Raw genomic sequence first — 25,608 nt, 5'->3', positions numbered from 1 at the left:
ACAACAAAAAGACTTCAAAAACAGACTCCAATGAGAGACTGCTGAATTGGAATTAATTTGCAAACTGGATACAATTCACTTAGGCTTGAATAGAGACTGGGAGTGGATGTGTCATTACACAAAGTAAAACTATTTCCCCATGTTTATTTCCCCCACCCCCCACTGCTCCTCAGGTGTTCCTGTTAACTGCTGGAAATGGCCCACCTTGATTATCACTACAAAAGGTTTTCTCCCCCCTCCCCCCCTCTCCTGCTGGTAATAGCTCATCTTAAGTGATCACTCTCCTACAGTGTGTGTGATAACACCCATTTTTTCATGTTCTGTGGGTATATAAATCTCCTCATTGTATTTTCCACTGAATGCATCCGATGAAGTGAGCTGTAGCTCACGAAAGCTTATGCTCAAATAAATTGGTTAGTCTCTAAGGTGCCACTAGTACTCCTTTTCTCTTTGTGAATACAATACTGTTGAATCTTAATTTAGATGTTCAGATACCACAGTAATGAGTGTGGTATAAAAAACCAGGAAACCTCTGCTAGACTCCCAATTTTGGCCAGTGCCTTTGGTAGTCACTTACTAGGTTTTACCATATGTTAATTCTTGTTTTCTTTCTTTTTTTCCTCATTTTCATTTTTTTAAAGATTTTCAATTCACTTAATGCTTCATTGTCTTCTCCTCACTTCTCTCTCCTAGAAAGACCTGTCTGCTTTTGTGGAAATTGACCTAAGAGACGAAGTTGAGGAGGTAAGAAAATAAAACCACCAGCCCTGAACGCACAGGATTTTATCTTATTTAAAGCATCATTTCCCCAGAAGGGGGAGTCTGAGAGTGAAAAGCAGTATGGAATATACAGTTCTCCTTCTGTTTCCAGATCAGCTATAAGCTGCCTGCTACCTCTCTGTGTTTCAATTTCCTCATAAGTGCAATGGCCTTAATACGTCCTTACCTCAGACAGGTATTGTATGGTTTGATATTGAGGTTTTTAAAGTGCACTGAAATCCTTTGAAAGGAAGGCCTTATAAAAATATAAGGTGTTTACTGTTATTAACAAGATAAAGCGTGTGTATTATCCAAAGAGGCCATGTGCAGTTCCTTCTTTTATTATAGAAATACAATAAGGTGATCCAGAGAATCATAGACCTGTAAATCTTACAGCTGTACCTGGCAAACTGGTTGAATCGATAATTAAAAGAGAATAACAAAATATATGGAAGACTGTGACCTGATAGGTCTAACCAGCACAAATGCAGCAAAGGAAAATCACGTCTCACTAATCTCTTAGAATTCCTTGAACACATCAGTAAAGTAGTGGATAAAGGTGTGATGCTTTGGAGGTCAGCCCGGGTCAGTGTCACCACCTGCCCTGTAATCTTGGGTGCTTCTGTGCTGTGCAGCCTTAGCTCAGAGCCCTGCCACCAATAGCCGGCTCACAGCATAGTGGCTTCACCCTAGCTTCCACCAGCCTGGTTACTCCTTGCAGGGTGACCCCAACAGCCCTTCCAGACTCGAGTCTCCCCCAAACCGTCTGCCCTGCAGTGTCCAGTCCCTCTCCCTGGCACACTCACAAAACCCTTTCAAGTTTGCTGCTCCTTTAAAGAGACAGTACACACCACCAGCCTGTTAGTTTGGCTGACGATTTCACTCTTCCATTTGCAATGCTGAACTGAGACGGTTGTGTAACAAAACAAGAGCAAGTGATGGTGTTGCTGTGTCAGTCCCAGGATATTAGAGAGACAAGGTGGGTGAGGTAGTATCTTTTATTGGACTAACATCTGTTGGTGAGAGAGACACGCTTTTAGAGCTCTTCTTCAGGTCTGGGAAAGGTACTCAGAGTGCCACAGCTAAATACAAGATGGAACAGATAGTTTAGCATAAGTAGGTAGCACATATTCCAAGGGACCATTCACGGTGAAGGGGCCCCTTAATACTCCAGTAGTCACAGGAAAACAAGGCAGGTTAGTGGGTTGCAGATTGTTGTAATAAACCATAAATCCAGCATCTTTATTCAGACCATGATTTTTAGCATCTAGCAAAGTTATGAATTTAAGCTCCAAGGCTTGTCTTTTCACAATATGATCACTCTGTATCTGACCTAACAGTCCTCATCCCCAAAGGAAACCCGCACAACACTTTGAAAAGATAAGTTTGGGAGCTTTGCTAGATACTAAAAAATTCCTCCACTCTGGTTTTCCTGATGGCTTTGTTCTACCTTTCATGTAAATGTAATTTCATTGTCCCTCCTTGCTCAATTTACATTGGAGACGGATTCAAGCAGCCAGAACCACATTCCTTTGTCTAGGAAGAGGTGACCTCAGCCTTGCCTGCCAAAGACCTTTTAAGAATATATTTCCAGCACACCTTTATAATTTTTTATATAACACCCATACGTACACCACATACATGGGTGGCGGGTATCGTAGGCAAGGGGCGGCTGTGCCTCCCCAAACAGCCTACTGTGGCCCTGCCCCCAGGCCGGCATGCCTCCTGCAGGGTCTCGGGGCAGCTGGTGCTGCACTGTGCTGCCTGCCTGGCGCTCTGGGACTGGCCACCCGAGCACCACGACTGGGGGCCGCCTGGAGCACTGGGGCTGGGGACGCGGCTACCGTGCTGCCCAGACACCCAAGCACCGGGACTAGGGGCCGCCCGGGGCTGGGGGCATGGCAACTGCACTGCCCAGCCACCTGCAGCACCAGTGCTGGGGGTGCTGTGGCCGTGTGGCCCAGGGAGAGTGGGCGCTGAGGTTGCGGTGCACCAAGGCTGGGGCCTCGCCACCCCGGCCGTCGAGGGCTGGGGGGCCATGGTGAGGGTGCTTTGGGCTCCTGCGGGGAAAGGGGAAGCAGAAGGGGGGGCAGAAGGGGAGGAGCTGGGAGTTAGCCTCCCTGGGCGGCTGGATCACTGGCCACCCATGACCACCTTATAATATTGATGACCACTGTGTTACCACTTAACATATGACACAGTAGAACCTCAGAGTTACAGATACCTCAGGAATAAAATTTGTTCATAACTCTGAAATGTGGGTAACTCTGAACAAAACGTTATGGGTGTTCTTTTAAAAGTTTACAACTGAACATTGATTTACTACACCTTTGAAACTTTACTATGCAAAAGAAAAATGCTACCTTATCTTTCCTTACCTTGTCAAATCTTTTTTAAACTTTACCTTTGTTTTTTTACTAGTTTATGTTTAACACAGTACTGTACTGAATTTGCTTTTTTAATTTTATTTCTTGTCTCTGCTGCTGCCTGATTGTGCACTTCTGGTTCCAAATGAGGTGTGAGGTTGACTGGTCAGTTCGTAACTCTGAGATTCTACTGTACCTTACATGACACTCCTTAGATACATATCATGCCAACAGTGAGTTGGGGTACACTAAGCTGGTGAGGTCAGCTGAGGCTCATTGCTCCATGATGGGGAATCCCTTGCCCTCTGGCACTGAGGTGTTATTCGGGTCACAAAAGGAGAACCAGTTGACAATTTATTTACATTTCAAAAAGACCTTCAACAAGGTCCCGCACAAGAGGCTCCTAATGAAGCTAAGTAGTCATGGGGAAAGAGGCAAAGTATGTCATGGATCAATGACTGGCTAAGAGGCAGAAAACAAAGTAAGATTAAATAATGGGCAATTTTCCTCCTTGCAACAGATTAGCAGCAGGGTGCCTCAATGTTCTCTACTAGATCCTGTGGTGTTCAATATATTTATTACTGATTGGAAAGCAGGATGAGTAGTGACATAGCAAAATTTGCAGATGACGCAAAGTTCTCTAGGTTAGTCATGACCAGAGAGAACTGTGAGGAAGTTCAGAGAGCTCTAAACATGCTAGGTGAATGGGGAACACTCCGGCAAATGAAATTCAGTATCATTATATCCAAAGTAATGCATGTTGGAAGGTTTAAGCTACTTGTACACCTTATGGAGGTCTAAATGATCACTTCAGGAAAGGAACCTGGGGATCATTGTAGATATCCCAATGAAAACCTCTGCTCAGTGCGCAGCTGTGGTCAAAGAAAACTTACAAGGTGTTAGGATGCATAAAGAATGCAATGGAGAATAAAAACCACAAAAAATGCCTTTATAATGCCTTTCCCTAAATCAATGGTACAGCCTCACCTGGAACACTGAGTGCAGTACGGGTCACCCCATCCCAAAAGGATATTCAGAACTAGAGGGCGTTCAATGGGAATTATTCACGGCTTAAAGTTACGATTCTTAAGTGCTTTTCTGGACTGGAGCCTCATCAGGAAAGGAAGTAGAAGTAACACAGGGAGCAGACTTGTTAACTGAAAGATACCATTTTCATAGTACTTTGTGGAGTAGAGCTGCACTTTTAAGATTTGCTGTATGTTGTTGTTAGATGGAAGTATTTAGTCAAGAAATTCCTGTCTGTAAACATTTTTTGTGGTTCAGATAACTGAACACTTCTTGACAGAGGAGAAACAACCGGAAGAAGAGGAAGAACCAGCTGAACTCGAGTATGGAAAACATTTTAACCTTCATGCAAAACATTAGAGAGAAAGGCTAATGTAAAATGATGATGAGGTGTGTTCTTGTTGGGCTTGTTTTATCATGAATATATTATAGGACAAATCACAAGCTGGTGGAGTTGCAAAGGGACATAAGTCATGAAGACCGTATCACAGTATCGCAGGCATTTTTTATTCCCCAAATAATCCCTCCCCCACTTCTGCCTTCCTCTTTTAGTGCCAATAACTATAGCTGTGTTTTCACACAGGAGCACAGTTCTGGAACCTTAGTTGCCAGACCAGCCCTTACTGATCTTAAACCTGGCTTGTAACTCCTCCATATGTTATCATTTCCCCGCAACTCTCCCAACCTCGAATGAGGTAGAAACCTGCAGTGTTTACTCTGGAAGATGCAATGGAATGTCTGGCTCCTTGCTCAGCCTCTTCCTGGGAGCCAGGGATTCTGGCACGGAGTGCATCTTTTGGTTGGGATTGTCAACTTGGAGAGCAAGACTGGGGCTAGGCTAGAATCTGGCTGGGGTAGAGGTGAATTGCCCTGGCTCATAGGCTATGGGCTGAATAGAGGGATCTAAGGGTGGAAGATCCAGTCATCCTAACCCAGATACAGTAGAAGTCTCAGCCTGCAAGTCTGACAAGAGTTGTTTTTACTTTGCATGTAGTTAGCCATTGCTGGGGTGTTATTTCTTAGGCATATTTTTGAATTTTGAAAGATTGGTTCATTCTTTAACTATTTTATTTTCCCTGTACTTATTTAACCGACTTTTAAGACTAATAAATAAGCGTATTCTAGTGGGAGCAACAGCAGACATGAAAGTTGCATAAGACAAGGAGTTTCCATTCTAGCCTTGTTTTCAGTCTCATATAACTTCTGGATACTTTCACCTTTGAGGGTGAAATTTTTCAGGGTTGGTCTTTACCTGAAGGTGAATATGTGTGTGGTTGTGAGGGAAGTAAGAGGGAGTTTGAACAAGCATGAGTCAGTTATTTTTGAGTATGGGGGTCAGGGGAGTACCCTTCCCCACCATGAAGTGTTGTGATCACTTTTTGAATTGTTCTTTAGCCAGAGACGACCCATACCTGCCAATGGGATGGGGGAGGGGAGGTGGCGCAGAGTGAGGACAGTGGCTTCAGAAGATGTTACTGAGCACGCTCAGTCTGTGTGAGCATGCTCAGTACAAGCCAAGCAGCAACTCTGAGGTGGTCATGTGACCTCGTGTGCCCTCCTCCCACATGTCACCTCTGTCTTTAAACAAACTAACTGTGAACAGAAATTTAGCATTTTATATGGCCTTAGCCTTCATTGAATCACTGGTGGAAATTGTTTTTGATGTGACCTATACGTCGCTTTCATGTGCGGCACGCGCAGTTGTCGCTGATTTAGCTGTATGTTGACCCGTGTACTGAAGGTGTAGAGGGAGGGCTACACACTTTGTAAAGTTTGCAGAAGAAGTCCCCCTCTGATGCACCTTGGGAGCAATGAAGCTCATAACATTACTTGGTCTGCAAGAGACACCCCCCTACCCCCCCGCACTCCGGTTAAAGTGGGATGGACAAGGTATATTGGTGATGTCAAGCCAAAGAGTTCCATATTTACATGCTCTATTGCTAATTCGTTGCAAATCAACAGAGCTTCAATACCCTGGAGAGTGAGGCTTCCCTTTTCTATGTTTTTATCTCCATCTTTTTCCATTATTTAAAAAAAATCCTAGGAAATGTCATTGAAAAAATCTACATTGGAATTAGAGTTACACGGTTAAGAACTGAAAAGTTGGAAAATAAGTTGCTTAAAGTATGCAGTGTTGTAGCTGTGGTGGTCCCAGGATATTAGAGGGACAAGGTGGGGGAGGTAATATCTTTTATTGGACTAACTTCTGTTGTGAGAGACAAGCTTTTGAGCTTATATAGAGATGCTCTTCAGCTCTGCTGCACTGAGAGTCACTTTATTCAGTCTTCAGAGTAGCAGCCGTGTTAGTTTGTATCCGCAAAAAGAAAAGGAGGACTTGTGGCACCTTAGAGACTAGCCAATTTATTTGAGCATAAGCTTTCGTGAGCTACAGCTCACTTCATCAGTCTGTCATTCTGCAGCTGTCATTTTCCTACAAGTCCTGCTTTTCCTTTGTACCTCCTTCCCTTTATACTCGATTTGGGCACTAGGTGGTGCTCTTAGTATGTGCTGGCCTTGTTCTCTGAGCACTTGAAGGTCCTTCTCTGCAATACTTGTAAATGCACTGCTGTGTGATACAACTCATGGGCACTACCTCATTTCTAATGGTAGCAAGACAAACCTCTTGCTGTTTAGACAATGTTAAATTAATGAAATTTGGAGAATGTTAATTTTCAAGTGGCATCACTTGTGCTATGAAAATACAAGTGACCTAAAATCTACTATTCACTTTGCAGGGCCTAGTAAGTATTTAAATGTATGCACCAATTACAGTGTGAGGCAAATATTTCAGAAGTTTGAGCTGCACCTCAGACGGTGTATTGTTCTAAACATTGGTTCTGTGCTCCCTTTTGCCAGGGGGCGGGAGTCTGTAAAATGGTGTTCTGAGCTCTTGCAAATTTATTTCAAGTATCGTGATTTGGGCCTTCCTTGCAAAGCACTCATGAAAATAGGACAAGCTCCTGTCTTCATGTGATTTTGGAAAAGATAGAGTGGGACTCCCCACACAATGCCCTGTAGTCTGAAGAAATAAATTCTAGTCCTGTATGTTGCACTGAAATTATGAATCTTTTGTGGCTTTCTCAAACTTTATTATTAACCAGGGCCTCACACTGCTACCTTAGGGAAGATAACTATAATTCACCCATTGATAGATAACTGCGGGCTTGTCCTTGTCCTGTCCACATACAAAATCCCTTTCCATGAGTGTGCTGGAGCTTTTAACGGAGCTGGCTGACCCGAGAAGCGGCTAACATGATCCCTCTGCAGACTGGATGCAGGCTAGCTCTCTTTGCGTGCCGCTAGTACTACAATGCCTTCCCACAATTTCCCCTTTGTTCAAGGGGAAGCAAGCAAGTTTTCCCACAATTCACTGGGAAAGCATTCAAAAAGCAGCTCAGCTTGCTCCGGTGCTGAGAACCATGGGCTATGCCCCCCGAAGCCTGAAAGCCACACCAGAGTGAGCGAGTGCAGTACCCGTGTGGTTACAGCAACTCGAGCGTTACTTTGCAGCGTGGCCGCTCTCACTTGAGCGAGGCGAACTTGGGAGGAGTGTCTTGAATGGAGATGACTTGTGTTAACTCCACCGTGAAGATCCAGCCTGAGAGCTTGCACAGGATCACTTCAGGCAGAGCTGGGAATAGAACCCAGGCCTTTAATAAAACAAAGCCAAGTAGCATCCACTTTGTCATGCTGCTATACAGTGTTAGCAACACTGTAACTATCAACACACCTATTGGGGCTGCTCAGGGGAGTTCAAACTTCAGAGGACAGACCAAAAAAGCATGATTTAATCTTGTTTAAAAATTCTCATGATTTTTTGGTCAATCTTGTGATTTTGGGGGTGTAACTTACAATTTTTGAACTTTTGGGGTTGAGAATCCTAGTAAAATGGGAATAATACTTCTTTACCTCCCCCAGATGATGTGAGGCGTGCATTAATAAATAGCTGCTGCATTTTGAACTCGTCAGAAGCAATGAAATGGAACTGAAAAGCATGAACCTATGACAAAGCACACATTGTACTGGCTGCAGCCAAACTAGACTGTCGATAATGTGAAGTTCTTTCTGTAGATCTGCTTCTAAACTGACCAGCGTCTCTCTCTCTCTCTCTCTCTCTCTCTCTCTCTCTCTCTCGTGTTTCTGGTTTACAGGCCCCAAAGCAACTGGCTGTGCTGCTTTCCAACCTGGACAAAGCAGAAGAAGAAAAGGATACAAATAGGATAGCCATGAAAAGGTAAATTCAGTGCCTAGGAGGCATTTGAAATGCTGGTCAGGGGGAATGATGCAGGCCCCAATCTGATGGGGGTGAGGCACATGTGAGGATTAAGAGAATATGAGAAACTTCTCCACCTCTATTCTTTCATGCTCTCTCTATCTGGCTCCTGCTCTTCTTTCATATTTCCCCTTCCCCAAGAAATTGACCGTTCAAGGCTACCTTATGCTGTCGAGATCCTGCCTGCTGCACTGGGTTTGATGTCACTAGGGATTCTCCTTTGATAAGCACTCTGCTCTTCGCACAATATAGGCAGAGCAGCTAGCCCTGTGGTGGGGGCCTGGGAACACAAGGAACCCCCTAAAGAGGTAATTTATAGCTTGATCCTGAGAAGTGCCAGAGCTCACCCTGCAGTGGCTGTAGGGTGACCCAATGTCCCGATTTTTATGGGGACAGCCCCGATTTTTGGGTCTTTTTCTTATATAGGTGCCTAATACCCTCCACTTCCTGTCCTGATTTTTCACATTTGCTGTCTGGTCACCTTACATGGCTGGGAGTGGGAGATATGCAGCATCCCTCAAGAGCAGGCCCTAAAAACCAAATGAGTGGTGGTGACTTTGCTGCTGTTCTCTGCAGATCAATGGGGTTTTGGTTTTGTTTCTCACTGGGAGCCATGTGAGGAGGAATCTGTAGAAATCCCTTCTGGAGAACTCATTGCCAAATGTTTGGAGCACAATAGGATGCTGTTTGGCACTAGAAATGAAAATGAGAGTGGCTCCCTGCTAGTTCCTATTTTGGGACCATCATAAACCACAACAGGCAAGCCATCCGCTAAACAAGCCATGCTCGAGAGGGACGTCAGAACAGTGAGCGGGATGGCAGGTTGGGCTACGGGGCATCAGAAGGGATTGTACATAGGTGGCAGATCCTTTTCAAAATGAAATCACCTATTGTGGTATATGTACACACTAGTTATGCTACATGTCTATATCCTTACACAGGAGTCTCCAGCCTTTTTGTACGAGGGCCAACATAAACCAATCTGGAAGGACCAGTAGAGAAACGAGCACTAATTAAACTCAGAAAAAACGCAGAATTAGACTGGTTTGTTCCTACGCTTGTGACACCTCAGTAAGAAGCTCGCTACTGCAATTATTACACAATGGTAGGTGCAGAGTAAAAAGGGACAGAAGGCCCCGGGGAGCGGAGAGTCTGTCCCTGCTTAATTCTCTCTCTTCAGGTCTGATTCCCAAAAAAGAGGCTTTTAGAATAGCAGGCAGAGCCCAAATAGCCCACAGGTGAGCTAAACCATCGTCGTACTCTTCACCCTAACTAGGTCTAATGGGATCCCTTCTACAACTGGCTTCAGCTCCTTCTCACTCCCTCTGGCTTACCGGGGGCTGTTCTGACCCAGCACTGTTGCTCAGACTATGCTTTCTGGTCGGTATGTCACTAAGGAAGCAGGTAAGATTAAATACATTGTGCGTAAACTCAGCAATGAAAGGGATCCTGGTTGGAAACCAGGCTGAAAAAATCTGTCTGTCCCTGCTGTTCCTCTTGCCTCTGTTTATTGCGCTTTTTGTGTGTACCATTTTTGTGTGGGAGAGGGGGCTAGGGCCCTGTGAAGAAGACACTTCACCTTATGATAGAGAAGTGGATCGTTGATCAGACGGCTCTGTGTGTGTGGATGCACTCTCTTATCCCATAGGGTCACCTATGGAGGAGGAAAGCTGGGACAGGGAGAAGGGATTAATGACTCAGGTTTTTTGGGGTTTATTTTTTGCCTCATCTACAATGGACCAAAGAAAAATGCCACTCTAGCACTTCCAGACTTGGTTTGGTGGATGTGACTTTTCCAGTGCTCAGTAGTTGTGTGTATGTGCTTTCCAGGTTTCAAAGTGAAAAGACTCCAAAATTTGGAATAAAGATATTTCAGGGCACAAAACAACAAGAAATATTGAACATTTTGGGGGGGAAAACCTATTTGGAAAAAAATTCACCAACTTCAGCTCTACTATAGTCAATTAAGCACATCGGCTTTGGAGAATAAAAATAAGCAGGCTGGCCACAAGGTGTGGGCCTCTAAGCATGCAAGTGCGTATTCAGTATAACTAGTGCTGGTGCCTACTTAGATATTTAAAAATAGTCAGTGTATTTGCATATGAAAGTAGTTGTGATTTATTTAAAGAAGCAAAATTTGGCCAAAAATTTAGACTAAAATAAATAAATACTTTTCTTAAAACCTCTGGATTTTATTTCCAGCAAAGAAATCTTTCCATATCACAATTTAAACATTCCCCTGTATCATTCAGAATGCAGATATCTTACTATTTCTGCTAGTGCATGAAAATCAGAGAGTTATATGGTCTATAAACACAACAGTCTAGTTGCACTTGTAAACAATCAGTAAAATGCAATCAGTGAACTCCATGGTTTTTATTCAGCTATTCCTAGAGATCCCCAGGTTTCAATTATCTCTGTCCAAATAAATACTGAATAGCTGCTTGATAACTGAGATGTGCCAAAGCAATCTTTCAGGCTTTCTTCATACATATTGAAAAAGAGAACCCAATTTTACTCTGTTAATATGATTCAGGCAAAGGGCTTATACGTTAACACTCTCCAATAGAAGCTGGTTCAATAAAAGATATTTCCTCACCCACCTTGTCTCTTTGGTATAATGTTCTCAGACTGTGGGTTGGAACCCCAAAGTGGGTCACAACCCTATTTTAATGGGGTTGCCAGGGCTGGCGTTAGACTTGCTGGGGCCCAAGCCTGAAGCCCAAGCCTGAGCCCCACCACCCAGGGCTGAAGCTGAAGCCTGAGGGCTTCAGCCCTGGGCGGTGGGGTTCAGGTTACAGGTCCCCCACCCGGGGCAGTAGGTCTTGAGCTTTGGCTCTCCCACCAGGGGCAGTGAGGCTCAGGCAGACTCAGGCTTCAGTCCCCACTCCTGGGGTCATGTAGTAATTTTTGTTGTCAGAAGGGGGTTGTGATGCAGTGAAGTTTGAAAACCCCTGTACTAGACTAACAAAGCAGCTGCTTCCAGGGTCTGCTACTCACTTGAGACTTATAATTGTACTTCGAGTGAGGGATAGGGTTCCTATGAGTAGGATACTTCGAGCGAGGGATAGGGTTCCTATGGGTAGGGTACTTGGAGTTACGATTATTGTTCCTATGGGTAGAGCTCAAAGAGTGAAAAGGGACAGGAGGACCTGGGGGAGAGGAGCACTGAGTGACCATCTCTGCAAAGATTTATTTAGGATGTTTAACGTGGGGAAGTAAAGTTCCAAAAGAATGCATTTCAGCTGTACTCCTAACCCTGAGACTCGGATGCCTAGCTGGGTAATTAAGTGGATTTTAATGTTTTCAACAAGGAAAGAGTCTGTCCCTGCTTAACGCTCTCTCTCTTCAGGTCTGATTCCCAAGAAAGAGGCTTTTAGAATAGCAGGCAGAGCTCAAATAGCCCACAGGTGAGGTAAGCCCCAGGATTAGGATTCCTTTTGGTACAATACTTGGAGCTAGGGTTAGGTTCTTATGGTTAGGGCTCCCCGCCCCAGGGTTAGGGCTTCTATGGGCAGGGTACTTGTGTGACGCTGTATGGAATATGGGTGACCATTTATATTATTGGTACCAATATTACAAAATTACAGTGAATCTTACGAGATATGCCATGTTAAGGTATCAGTGGAAAAGATATGATTTGCTAAGTATGATGATCTTGTTTATATGTATTTATCATCTTTGTATCTTGAGTTATAAATATGTATGGTATATTGATATCTCAAACTTGTGCTGTGTTTCTGGGTGACACTCCCAGACAGATTGGCACCAGCACTATCTAGCCTGTTGGATGGCCCAGCAAGGGCAATTGGCTGTACAATGAACCCATTGAGAGAAGCCAATGTGGCTGGCCCTTTGGGGTTCAGAAGAACATTTTGTATAGTGAGTAGAGTTTTTGAAATAACTTCTCACTCTACTGGACCTAGGTGTTGATTGGGAGCCAGAGAACTGGAATGCAATAAAGGGGGCTGTGTGATTTCTTTCTTTTTTTGGCCTCTTGATAACCAGTGTGGGGGATCTGGAGCACAGTTTGTGACTGGTTGGTGAATCTAACTTCAGTGTTAACCACCAGTTTTGGGGGAATCTGCTCTCCTTTTTCCAGTCTGCCCTGATCTTGGCATTTTCAGTATGCCTACCCTAGGCACCTTGGGTCACAACTTGGAACTAGAGTTAGGGTTTCTATGGATAGGGTACCTGGAGCTATGGTTAGGGTTCCTATGAGTAGGCTACTTGCATCTAGGGCTAGGGTTCCTATGTGTAGGGCTCCCTGCCTAAGTTCCCTCTAAGCTGCATGGCTGCCTATTAAGCCCCACAGCGGGGAGAGATGCCCCTCCCCAGCACAGACCTGCCACGGCGGGGATAGGCGCCCCTCTCTGCCGGCCCCAGCATGGACCTGTGTCACACATCACCTCCATGTTGGTGCACATAACAAAATTCATTCCGCACATGGACATAAAAAATGAGAGGGAACACTGCTCCCTGCCCTAGGGCTAGAATTGCAATTGTTAGGGTACTTGGAGCTAGGGTTAGAGTTCCTATGGGTAGGGCTCCCCGACACAGGAAGAGTCACAGGAGCAGATCACTAGAGAGTGGCCCTAAGAGACGTCCTTGAAATGTGGAGGGTCTGAAAGCTGAGAGTCAGCCAACTCCTGGGACCAGTAGTTTGTTAAAGAGGTTCTAAAAAAACAAAACTCAAACCAAACAACCTCAGAGCTTTTAATCACTGGCAAACAAAATGGTTCTGCTTTGGCAAGGAAGAGAACAGAATCCCTCCTAGCCTTGCATGGAGGCAGCTGTGTAGCCTTAAAAGCCCAGGGTAGTGCATTCCCTTGTAACCTCACTTCTTTTCCCTTCCGCCTCCCAGCGATCCCCCTTTCTTAAGGCTCAGCAGTATAAATCCTTAGCTCCTGAGTGGTCTGCCAGAAGCCCTGCCTCATTACCCTGATCCTTCTCACCTGGGTGCATGTGGGCTAGAGAAGAAGTGACTGGGGAGTTTATTAACTGTCTGTTTGCTGGATCTCTTGAACCTGCCATATGGCATCATGAAGGACTTTCTTAAGGGTACGTCTACACTACGAAATTAGGTCGAATTTATAGAAGTCTTTTTTTAGAAATCGGTTTTATATATTCGAATGTGTGTGTCCCCACAGAAAATGCTCTAAGTGCATTAAGTGCATTAACTGGGTGGGGTGCTTCCACAGTACCGAGGCAAGCGTCGACTTCCGGAGTGTTGCACTGTGGGTAGCTATCCCACAGTTCCTGCAGTCTCCGCTGCCCATTGGAATTCTGGATTGAGATCCCAATGCCTGATGGGGCTAAAACATTGTCGCGGGTGGTTCTGGGTACATATCGTCAGGCCCCCGTTCCCTCCCTCCCTCTGTGAAAGCAGCAGCAGACAATTGTTTTGCGCCTTTTTTCCTGAGTTACCTGTGCAGACGCCATACCACGGCAAGCATAGAGCCCGCTCAGGTAACCGTCACCGTATGTCTCCTGGGTACTGGCAGACGTGGTACTGCATTGCTACACAGCAGCAGCAACCCATTGCCTTGTGGCAGCAGACGGTACAATAAGACTGGTAGCCGTCATCGTCGTGTCCGAGGTGCTCCTGGCCACATTGGCCAGGAGCGCCTGGGCAGACATGGGTGCAGGGACTACATTAGAAGTGACTTGACCAGGTCATTCTCTTTAGTCCTGCTGTCCTGCAGTCAGTCCTATTGAACTATCTTATGGTGAGCAGGCAGGCGATATGGATTGCTAGCAGTCCTATTGTACCATCTTCTGCCGAGCAGCCATGAGATGTGGATGGCTTGCAGTCCTTCTGCACCGTCTGCTGCCAGCCAAAGATGTAAAAGATAGATGGAGTGGATCAAAACAAGAAATAGACCAGCTTTGTTTTGTACTCATTTGCTTTCCCCCCCTCCCACGTCTAGGGGACTCCTTCCTCTAGGTCACACTGCAGTCACTCACAGAGAAGGTGCAGTGAGGTAAATCTAGCCATGTATCAATCAGAGGCCAGACCAACCTGCTTGTTCCAATAAGAACAATTACTTAGGTGCACCATTTCTTATTTGCCAGTATCTGTCAGGGTGCATCAGAGTCCTTTATGGATTTTACCAACAGATTGCAGGAGGCTATCCTCCGACAGGTGGATAACCCTGCGGCAGCTCAGGAGATTCTGTTTAAAATGGCGGTTGAAAATGCGAACGAGGATTGCTGCTGTGCTCTCCAGGCGGCACAAGCCGCTGGCGTTCTAGAGCTGCCGGACATGCTGCGGGCGTGCCAAAACATCGGCACACAAGCACATAAAGCTGGGGTTCTGGCTGCCACCCTGTGGAAAAGCGGGAAGGAGGGGAAGCGTTGTTATCGCTGTGGTAAGGAGGGTCACTTTCAGCGGGAGTGCTGCTCATTGACGGCGCCCACCCGTCCCTCAAAGAAGTGCCCCAAGTGTCAGAAGGGCTATCACTGGGCTAATCAGTGTCGTAGCGGGTCGGGAAACCGCACGACGGGTCCCCCCCGAACCCAGGACCAAACGGGGGTGTTCCCCACTCAGACAACTGTTCCTCTGCCTTAAAATCCATAGACTCTATAAGGGCGGCGACTGCCGGAAGTGCAGGGCTTGATTTGATTATGCAGGAGGACGCTGATTTTCAGTTGCCGGGGGAGGTTTGCGCCATACCTACACAGGTGACGGGACCTCTCCCTGCCGGATTTGTGGGTCTGGTTCTCCCTCGCTCACACGCTGGGAAACAGGGTTTTTTTGTCATCCCAGGGGTCATTGACGCCGATTACACCGGCGTTATTAAGGTTCACGTGTGGACCCATCTTCCGCAGTCGCTCCCACGTGGACGGTCAATTGCACAATTGATTTTAGTCCCCTATCAGGTGCCAGCCGCAGAGGATCAAGCCCGGGGCGGAGGCGGCTTTGGATCAACGCTGTCTCAGTCGCAGCCTCACGACACGTCCTCTCAACTTGTTGCTCTAACAATGTCGCTCCGCCCCTCAAAACCTCAGTTAACACTTCTTTTAAATAATTTTCCTTTTACAGGGCTGGTGGACACTGGAGCTGACGTTACGGTGATTCGTGATCAGGACTGGCCGGTCAGTTGGCCAACAGTTCCTTCTAAAGAGTTGTGGGGGATCGGGGGTAGCAAACCCGGGCGCCAAAGTTTGTCTTGGGTCACGGTCTCTAAACCAGGATGCCGTGCCCTTGCTACAATCCGCCCTTTTGTGCTCCCTGTCCACCTCAATATTTGGGGCCGTGACTTACTTGTAAAGCTGGACACCACCGTCAATATTAATATATAATGGCCCAAAACCCTCCCCCACCCACCTTGCCCTCCGCATTACCATTGGTATGGCAATCCTTAGAGCCCGTATGGATTGACCAGTGGCCCCTCCCCCTAGAAAAGCTGAAAGCGTTTCATTCGCTTGTACAACAACATTTGCATGCACAGCGCTTGGAACGCTCCACTAGTCCTTGGAACACCCCGGTGTTTGTTATTAAGAAAAAATCTGGTGCATGGAGGCTGTTACACGATTTAAGGGAAATAAATAAACGCATCCAACCCATGGGCCCCTTGCAGTTTGGGTTGCCAAACCCGAATTTAATTCTTCAAACCAATCAGCTTTGTGTGTTAGATTTAAAAGATTGTTTTTTCACAATCCCCCTTTGCCCACAAGATCGCAAAAAATTCGCATTTACGGTGCCAGAATATAATAATCAGCGACCCTCTCAAAGGTATCAGTGGAAGGTCTTGCCCCAGGGAATGCAAAATAATCCAACCTTGTGTCAATTTTTTGTGGATCGGGCCCTTGCCCCTTTTCGTGCCCGATACCCCACACTAAAGGTCTACCATTATATGGATGATATTTTGCTTAGCGGTCCCCAGGTTACAGCACAACAGCTTGAATATTTGTCTCAGATTCTCGGCCAAAATGGCCTGTTAGTGGCACCAGAAAAAATCCAACGCTCTTATTCCTACCAATATCTCGGGCATAAGGTTTTACAAACCTATGCTTCCCCTGTTCGCCCGGAAGTGGTCCTACCCCAACCCCTAACCCTCGTTAAATTACAGCAAATTTTGGGTCATTTAAATTGGATTCGACCCTACTTCCGTCTCCCCACATCAATGCTGCAGCCATTGTTCGAGCTCCTACGTGGAGCTCGGGCACCGGGCTCAGTTATTGCCATCACTGAGGAGCACATTGCCTGCATTCGACAGATCAATGCAGTGTTGAGTCAGCAGTTTGTGGATAGACTCACTGAGGTTTGTCCCCTGCAGTTGGTTCTCCTTGCCACCCCTCATACGCCTACTGCGGCTCTGTTTGTACCTCATACAGACACAGCCGTCTCTATTATAGAGTGGATATATTTGTCTTCCACTCCTCCTCGGAACATTTATCCTTATTTAGACGCCCTCTCCGACCTTGTTCGTAAAGCCCGCCACCGTGCAGTGCAACTTACGGGCACTGATTTAGTTGCCATTGTTTTCCCCTTATTATGTAGTGAATTTGATTCCTTGTATCACACCTCCTTGGCCTGGCAGTTGCTCTTTGTGATTATGTGGGAGAGATCTCTTATAATCCCCCAAAAGATCCTCGGTTGGTGATCACACAAAAGGTGCCACTAATCGTACATCGTCTTAGCCGCTCTCGACCTATTGTTTCAGCTATCACTCTTTTTACTGATGGCTCTCCACATCGTGGTGTTGTCGCCTATCAATTAGGTGACCCCCCTCATTGGCATTCTCGTTTTACGCTGCCTCAGCGTTCCGCGCAGCGCTTGGAACTAGCTGCTGTTATTTTGGCCTTTCAACTTTTTGCTGATTGTCCCTTTAATTTAATTGTGGACATCCATTACGTTTATCAGGTAATTGATCATTTACCCCTTGCCCTCATTACCCCTCAGGTCGATGCGGACCTTCTTCGCCTGTTTTTGTCCTTACAGTATCTCATCACCACTCGTAATTTCCCTTATTTTGTTGCTCATATTCGCAGTCATACCCCTCTGCCTGGGATACTCACTGAGGGCAATGCGCGTGCTGATCGCGCATTACATGGTCAGGTAAATTCCCTTTTTTCTGACCCCATCGAAAGCCATTCCTTTTTTCATCACTCTGCCTCTGTTTTGGCCCGACAGTTTCACATTCCTGCTGATCATGCACGTTCTGTTGTTTGTTCCTGCCCCCACTGTGCCGTTGCTGCCCCTACCTTTTCTTATGCCGTTAACCCCAGAGGTACCGCAGCGAATCAGCTGTGGCAAATGGATGTCACTCACGTGCCACAATTCCGCCCCTATTCGTTGTTACATGTTTCCATTGATACCTATTCGGGATTCCTCTGGGCGACCCCAAAGCGTGGGGAAGCCACTCCCAAAGTTATTCACCATTTGCTAGCGTGTTTTGCTGTTATGGGTCGCCCAAGCCAGATAAAAATGGATAATGCCCCAGCCTATTGCTCCACAGCCCTCTCCACCTTTTGTGCCCAATGAGATGTCCGTCTTAAACACGGGATCCCTTATAATTCCACAGGCCAAGCTATTGTTGAACGTGCAAATCGCACGCTAAAAACCTTGCTTGACAAACAATTAAAACAAGGGGAGCTGCGTCTCCGAACCTTAGGAGACATTCAGCAACAATTGCATGTCCTTTTGTTTACTTTAAATAATTTAACACTGAATACAGATCAGCAGACCCCCCCGGATTGGCATTTTCATAAGTCCAAGGTACTGGAAAGACCGTGTGTCTATTACCGTCAGCTGCCCGATCCGCAATGGTTGGGCCCAGTACCTTTAATTACTTGGGGTTGGGGATATGCTGCTGTGTCTCTCCCTACAGGACCGTTGTGGGTTCCGGCCTGGTGTGTGCGACCGGCACTGAAACAGCATGGCGTGGCACCAAGGGCTGTCGAACCCCATACCGGAGTTTCAGCTGACCTTGGAGGAGAATGCGGTGCCTCCCGGGTCGACAATGGCAGGTCGGAGACAGAGGAGACGTAGCATCCCAAGCCAGCCCGTGACATGGGGAGCAGTGAAAGCATTGGTCGCCGCGACTCAACGAAGACTGGCAGCAAACCAACAGCCAGAGAATCCTGAGACTCTGTTTGTGGCCATTCTCGCCCAAATCACTGCTAATTTTGTATTGATTGTGTGCCTTATGTGCCTGCTATTTCCTGTAGGGGTTGACTCAGGAGCGCCTCCTCTGTTACGGGCCCGAATGACATATAACCTACGGGAAAGATTAGCTTCAATAGCAAATGTTACCCACTTTTGTTTATCTGATTTTGTAGCAGCTGAAGAATTGTTAGGTACGTGCCTTATTCCAGTATGTCATCACCCTGAGGAAATAGGGAATGAGATGATGCTCGCTGCTTACGCGAACCTCTCTTCCCAGTACTCTAGCATGGCTAATTGGGGCCCGGCCAATTACACTTTACCTTCTTGGGCTTATTTTTTGCTGTTACTGTGTGCAATATATTTCCTTTTTGTTAAGGCTTTGTCGAGTCCCGCCCTGGCAGGCTCCACGAGTTATGACCTTGTCTATCCGGGAGTTAATTGGCTTGCAAAAGCAAATTGATGGCTACCATGAGATGGCCGAGCACAAATAAACAAAAAAGGAGGGGATGTAGCATTCATGCAAGGTTCATGCACTTGACAACATTCAGGGCACACCCGGAGCGTTGTGTAGGAGCAGTGCACACACGGCTCCTCTCAAGGGCATGAACCTTGGAATCTCGCCCAGATGACATGAACCGTGGGAAGCCTCCCAGGACTGGGCTCAAGGCCCTAGAGCAAGGAATGCGGTAGATAGATATTGGTAAATAAGAATATTATACAAAGCCAGTGTATTCCTTTTATCTGTTGGAGTATGTAATGCGCGGGGGGAGAGAGAGAAATAAAAGAGGGGGTGAAAAGCTGACAGGCGGACCAGCCCGTCGGCAGACCAGCCTGCTTGCTTGCTTAAAGCCTTGTTCTGTCTTGTATTTGAACCGCAACACTTGTCTGTTTCAAAAGCTGCAGGAAGGGACTTTATTCCCAGACCAGAAAATAACTGTTGGGGATGTTGAAATGCCTATAGTTATCCTTGGGGACCCAGCCTATCCCTTAATGCCATGGCTCATGAAGCCGTACACAGGCAGCCTGGACAGTAGTCAGGAGCTGTTCAACTACAGGCTGAGCAAGTGCAGAATGGTGGTAGAATGTGCATTTGGACGTTTAAAGGCGCGCTGGCGCAGTTTACTGACTCGCTTAGACCTCAGCGAAACCAATATTCCCACTGTTATTACTGCTTGCTGTGTGCTCCACAATATCTGTGAGAGTAAGGGGGAGACGTTTATGGCGGGGTGGGAGGTTGAGGCAAATCGCCTGGCCGCTGGTTACACACAGCCAGACACCAGGGCAGTTAGAAGGGCACAGGAGGGCGCGGTGCACATCAGAGAAGCTTTGGAAACCAGTTTCATGACTGGCCAGGCTACAGTGTGAAAGTTCTGTTTGTTTCTCCTTGATGAAACACCCCGCCCCTTGGTTCACTCTATTTCCCTGTAAGCTAACCACCCTCCCCTCCTCCCTTCGATCACCGCTTGCAGAGGCAATAAAGTCATTGTTGCTTCACATTCATGCATTCTTTATTAATTCATCACACAAATAGGGGGATGACTACCAAGGTAGCCCAGGAGGGGTGGTGGAGGAGGGAAGGAAAATGCCACACAGTACTTTAAAAGTTTACAACTTTAAAATTTATTGAATGCCAGCCTTCTGTTTTTTGGGCAATCCTCTGTAGTGGAGTGGCTGGTTGGCCGGAGGCCCCCCACCGCGTTCTTGGGCGTCTGGGTGTGGAGGCTATGGAACTTGGGGAGGAGGGCAGTTGGTTACACAGGGGCTGTAGTGGCAGTCTGTGCTCCAGCTGCCTTTGCTGCAGCTCAACCATACACTGGAGCATACTGGTTTGATCCTCCAGCAGCCTGAGCATTGAATCCTGCCTCCTCTCATCATGCTGCCGCCACATTTGAGCTTCAGCCCTGTCTTCAGCCCGCCACTTACTCTCTTCAGCCCGCCACCTCTCCTCCCGGTCATTTTGTGCTTTCCTGCACTCATTATTTGCCTCCACACATTCGTCTGTGCTCTGTCAGTGTGGGAGGACAGCATGAGCTCAGAGAACATTTCATCACGAGTGCGTTTTTTTTCTTTCTAATCTTCACTAACCTCTGGGAAGGAGAAGATCCTGTGATCATTGAAACACATGCAGCTGGTGGAGGAAAAAAAAGGGACAGCGGTATTTAAAAAGACACATTTTATAAAACAGTGGCTACACTCTTTCAGGGTCAACCTTGCTGTTAACATTACATACATAGCACATGTGCTTTCGTTACAAGGTCGCATTTTGCCTCCCCCCACCGCGTGGCTACCCCCTCAACCCTCCCCCCTCCCCGTGGCTAACAACGGGGAACATTTCTGTTCAGCCACAGGCAAACAGCCCAGCAGGAACGGGCACCTCTGAGTGTCCCCTGAAGAAAAGCACCCTATTTCAACCAGGAGACCATGAATGATATCTCAGTCTCCTGAGGATAACACAGAGAGATAAAGAACGGATGTTGTTTGAACGCCAGCAAACATACACTGCAATGCTTTGTTGTACAATGATTCCCGAGTACGTGTTACTGGCCTGGAGTGGTAAAGTGTCCTACCACGGAGGACGCAATAAGGCTGCCCTCCCCAGAAACCTTTTGCAAAGGCTTTGGGAGTACATCCAGGAGAGCCGCGAATGCCAGGGCAAATTAATCCTCTCACATGATTGCTTTTAAACCATGTATAGTATTTTAAAAGGTATGCTCACCAGAGGTCCTCTCTCCGCCTGCCGGGTCCAGGAGGCAGCCTTGGGTGGGTTCGAGGGGTACTGCCTCCAGGTCCAGGGTGAGAAACAGTTCCTGGCTGTCGGGAAAACTGGTTTCTCCGCTTGCTTGCTGTGAGCTATCTACAACCTCCTCCTCATCATCATCTTCTTCTTCGTCCCCAAAACCTGCTTCCATGTTGCCTCCATCTCCATTGAAGGAGTCAAACAACACGGCTGGGGTAGTGGTGGCTGACCCCCCTAAAATGGCATGCAGCTCATCACAGAAGTGGCATGTCTGGGGCTCTGATCCGGAGCGGCCGTTCACCTCTCTGGTTTTCTGGTAGGCTTGCCTCAGGTCCTTAAGTTTCACGCGGCACTGCTTCGGATCTCTTTTATGGTCTCTGTCCTTCATGCCCTGGGAGATTTTGACAAAGGTTTTGGCATTTCGAAAACTGGAACGGAGTTCTGATAGCACGGGATTCCTCTCCCCATACAGCGATGAGATCCCGTACCTCCCGTTCAGTCCATGCTGGAGCTCTTTTGTGATTCTGGGACTCCATCATGGTCACCTCTGCTGATGAGCTCTGCCTGGTCACCTCTGCTGATGAGCTCTGCATGGTCACCTGCAGCTTGCCACGCTGGCCAAACAGGAAATGAGATTCAAAAGTTCGCGGTTCTTTTCCTGCCTACCTGGCCAGTGCATCTGAGTTGAGAGTGCTGTCCAGAGCGGTCACAATGGAGCACTCTGGCATAGCTCCTGGAGGCCAATACCATCGAATTGTGTCCACAGTACCCCAAATTCGACCCGGCAAGGCCGATTTAAGCGCTAATCCACTTGTCAGGGGTGGAGTAAGGAAATTGATTTTAAGAACCCTTTAAGTCGAAATAAAGGGCTTCATCATGTGGACGGGTGCAGGTTTACGTCGATTTAATGCTGCTAAATTCGACCTAAAGTCCTAGTGTAGACCAGGGCTTAATGAACAGCTTAGTGGACACTACACTGTTTGAATGTGAGACGAGTCTAGTTTATTTGTAAGCACTGTCTATTTTTAGCTTTTTGGAGCAGTTAGTTTATTATGTTTAGGGCATCTTGCATAATGGGGCCGGATCCTTGACCGGGGCTTCCAGGTGCTGCTGCAGTGTGCATAATACACGTTTGTAAACAGTTTAATCTTTTAATGCCCTTGTTAACGTTAATAGAAACAAGAATGTAAACTGCACATTCCACAGCTTTACACCTTTAGGAGCAATTTTATTGCAGTTGTTAATATCACATTTGGTCTCTCAATTCTACAGTATATCCGAAATGCCTCAGAGGGATTAAATTTGCACATCCAAAATACAGGATATACCGGGGAACCACGTTAGATAACTCACTCAGACCCAGTCTTCATTTTACATGGAACAACAACATCACATGAAACCATCACAATGTTTAAGAAGAGAATTTTTCCGTTTTCATGGAGACTTAAAGGGAGTGAGGAAGAGATGCAGGCTGAGATCCTCATGCCCACTGCAGCCCCTTTATGTTGGGTAAAATGGCCCCCAAAAGCCCCATGTCCATCTGGGTGAGGATTCCCATAGTGTATGAACTATGGAAGACAGTCATAAGGCTGCTTTCCAATGACTCCATGCAAGCCCTACTGTAGAGGATGTGCCAGGGTTGAGCTGGGGCAGGAGGGGTGTGTTGGGGGCAGGACCACGGCATCCATAGGGAAGCCTGGTGAGGCTGCTGTGCTTTAGGCCCCTCAAGACTCTCTCAATTACACCAGGGGCCAATCCAACCCCTGAAGCAGCCCATGGTTGCAATGGCAAAAAAAAGGCTTAAAGCCACCTGAGCCCTCCTCTGCCTGGGCTCCGAATTCTGTGCTGTGCCTTCTAGAGGCATGGACTCTCACCTGGAATGATTTGTATATGAGCACCCTTATGAAAGCTGGGATGTTTGTTGGAAGTAAAAAACAGAGCTTTCGTGCAAGTTTACATGTCACTGTGTGTAAAATTGCTGCAAAAAATCTAAAGTTCTCTGTATTTTGCATGACCCTAAAATGGCAAGATTTCTTTCTGTCATTGATTTGGCTTCATCATTGGTAATGCAGGATAATTTCTTTAGTAATTTGGTTAAGTGATGCAAAGGACTTCACAAAATCAAAATATTCTCGCCTCTTGCTACGTTCTTCAGAAGATTTCCCCTGATGGACCCTCTGCCAGTCAGCTGGATGAGCCATTGGTCTGACCCAGTATGCCCGTTCCTATGTTCTTAAAAGAACCTACACACATGCTAATAAGTTTACCAGAGATCACCCCGACTCCGACATGGGCACTGGCAGGTGATCAGTCCTTCAGTCCACCAAGGGGTTTTTCTGTGGTATCAAATTCATCACAACTGTTAGAACAAGCACCCCCAGGAATCTGTGAGTCACTCCTATAAACAGTTGGATGTTTAATCTTGGAACCCTGAGAAGAGGTAATCAGCTGACAGTCACCCTCTTGTCAGAGCATAGCTTCAAAGAGGTAGGGGTAGGGAACTTGCATTCACCTGCCCCTCGATATTTCCCAGGAAATTCACATCACACACATTGCCTCAAAAGTTCATCCTTGTCTGCCACATTGTTCAATATAGTCCATTGATCTTCTAGGCTCACAATAATACATAGCCTTTGCATTTAGTACTATGGACTCCCAAGATACTTAAACTTAATTCAATAATATCTCCCAAAGATATTGCAAGAAATTGCCATAACTTAGTGTTACCATCTAAGATGGTTACTCAGTGCCATATGTGAAATGAGCTGTTTGGTAGAACTCCATATACTAGCATGTGGTCAAGCATTCACATCACAAAAACACCAACCTAACTGGCTCTAACTGCTATGTTCGCTGGCAGCTTCAGCAAAGATGGCATGGAATGAATAGACAATGGCTATTCACCAGGTGGCCTGCAAGGTGAAGCCTAATTAAATCTAATGGGCTCAATGTTTGCTGAGATTGTCAATACCTCCCTCTTGAAGAAGGCAAGGTTCTTTGTCTCCTAACATTAGCAATTGTTAGGCTCTTGCTTAAGAAACCACGTCTTGATGCTGGAGTCTTTTTTATTACTCTTCTAAAATAATACTATTGTGTTTTACAGTAACAGTCCAAAGCACACAGAAATCTCTGGCTTTCAATCTGTAGTATTTGTGGAGCATTATGGCAGAAATCAGTTACATTTTTATAAAGCAAAAACAATGAGGAGCTCTTGTGGCACCTTAGCCTTGGTCTACACTAGGAGTTGAGGTCGAATTTAGCAGGGTTAAATCGATTTAACCCTGCATCTGTCCACACGACGAAGCCCTTTTTTCCTACTTAAAGGGCTCTTAAAATCGATTTCATTACTCCACCCCCGACAAGAGGATTAGTGCTGAAATCGGCCTTGCCGGGTCGAATTTGGGGTACTGTGGACACAATTAGAGGGTACTGGCCTCCGGGAGCTATCCCAGAGTGCTCCATTGTGACCACTCTGGACAGCACTCTCAACTCAGATGCACTGGCCAGGTAGACAGGAAAAGGCCCGCAAACTTTTGAATTTCAATTTCCTGTTTGGCCAGCATGGCAAGCTGGAGCTGAGTGCAGAGCTCATCAGCAGAGGTGACTATGATGGAGTCCCAGAATCACAAAAGAGCTCCAGCATGGACCGAATGGGAGGTACGGGATCTGATCGCTGTATGGGGAGAGGAATCTGTGCTATCAGAACTACATTCCAGTTTTCAAAATGCCAAAACATTTGTCAAAATCTCCCAGGGCATGAAGGACAGAGGCCATAACAGGGATCCGAAGCAGTGCCACATGAAACTTAAGGAGCTGAGGCAAGCCTACCAGAAAACCAGAGAGGCAAACAGCCGCTCCGGGTCAGAGCCCCAAACATGCCGCTTCTATGATGAGCTGCATGCCAGTTTAGGGGGTTCAACCACCACTACCCCAGCCATGTTGTTTGACTCCTTCAATGGAGATGGAGGCACCACGGAAGCAGGTTTTGGGGAGGAGGAAGATGATGATGATGAGGTTGTAGATAGCTCACAGCAAGCAAGCGGAGAAACTGGTTTTCCCGACAGCCAGGAACTGTTTCTCACCCTGGACCGGGAGCCAGTACCCCTCGAACCCACCCAAGGCTGCCTCCCGGACCCGCCAGGGAGAGAAGGGACCTCTGGTGAGTGTACCTTTTAAAATAGTATACATGGTTTAAAAGCAAGCATGTTTAATGATTAATTTGCCCTGGCATTCATGGCTCTCCTGGATGTACTCCCAAAGCCTTTGCAAAAGCGTTCTGGGGAGGGCAGCCTTATTCCGTCCACCATAGTAGGACACTTTACCACTCCAGGCC

General features: G+C 46.7%; 1 long non-coding RNA gene across 1 annotated transcript; it reads left to right on the top strand.

Annotated features, from left to right (window-relative positions):
- Nucleotides 1-691: 691 nt before the first annotated feature.
- Nucleotides 692-12,047, top strand: LOC142072613 (uncharacterized). The gene is made up of 3 exons (XR_012669136.1): nucleotides 692-744; nucleotides 8,303-8,385; nucleotides 9,366-12,047. It is a non-coding gene; the product is annotated as an uncharacterized LOC142072613 (long non-coding RNA).
- Nucleotides 12,048-25,608: the final 13,561 nt, after the last annotated feature.

This window comes from Caretta caretta, chromosome 1 (assembly GCF_965140235.1).
Source record: "Caretta caretta isolate rCarCar2 chromosome 1, rCarCar1.hap1, whole genome shotgun sequence".
In the NCBI taxonomy this organism is placed as follows: domain Eukaryota; kingdom Metazoa; phylum Chordata; order Testudines; family Cheloniidae; genus Caretta; species Caretta caretta.
Note: the sequence above shows the minus strand (reverse complement) of the source record. Positions and strands in the feature narration are given on the sequence as shown.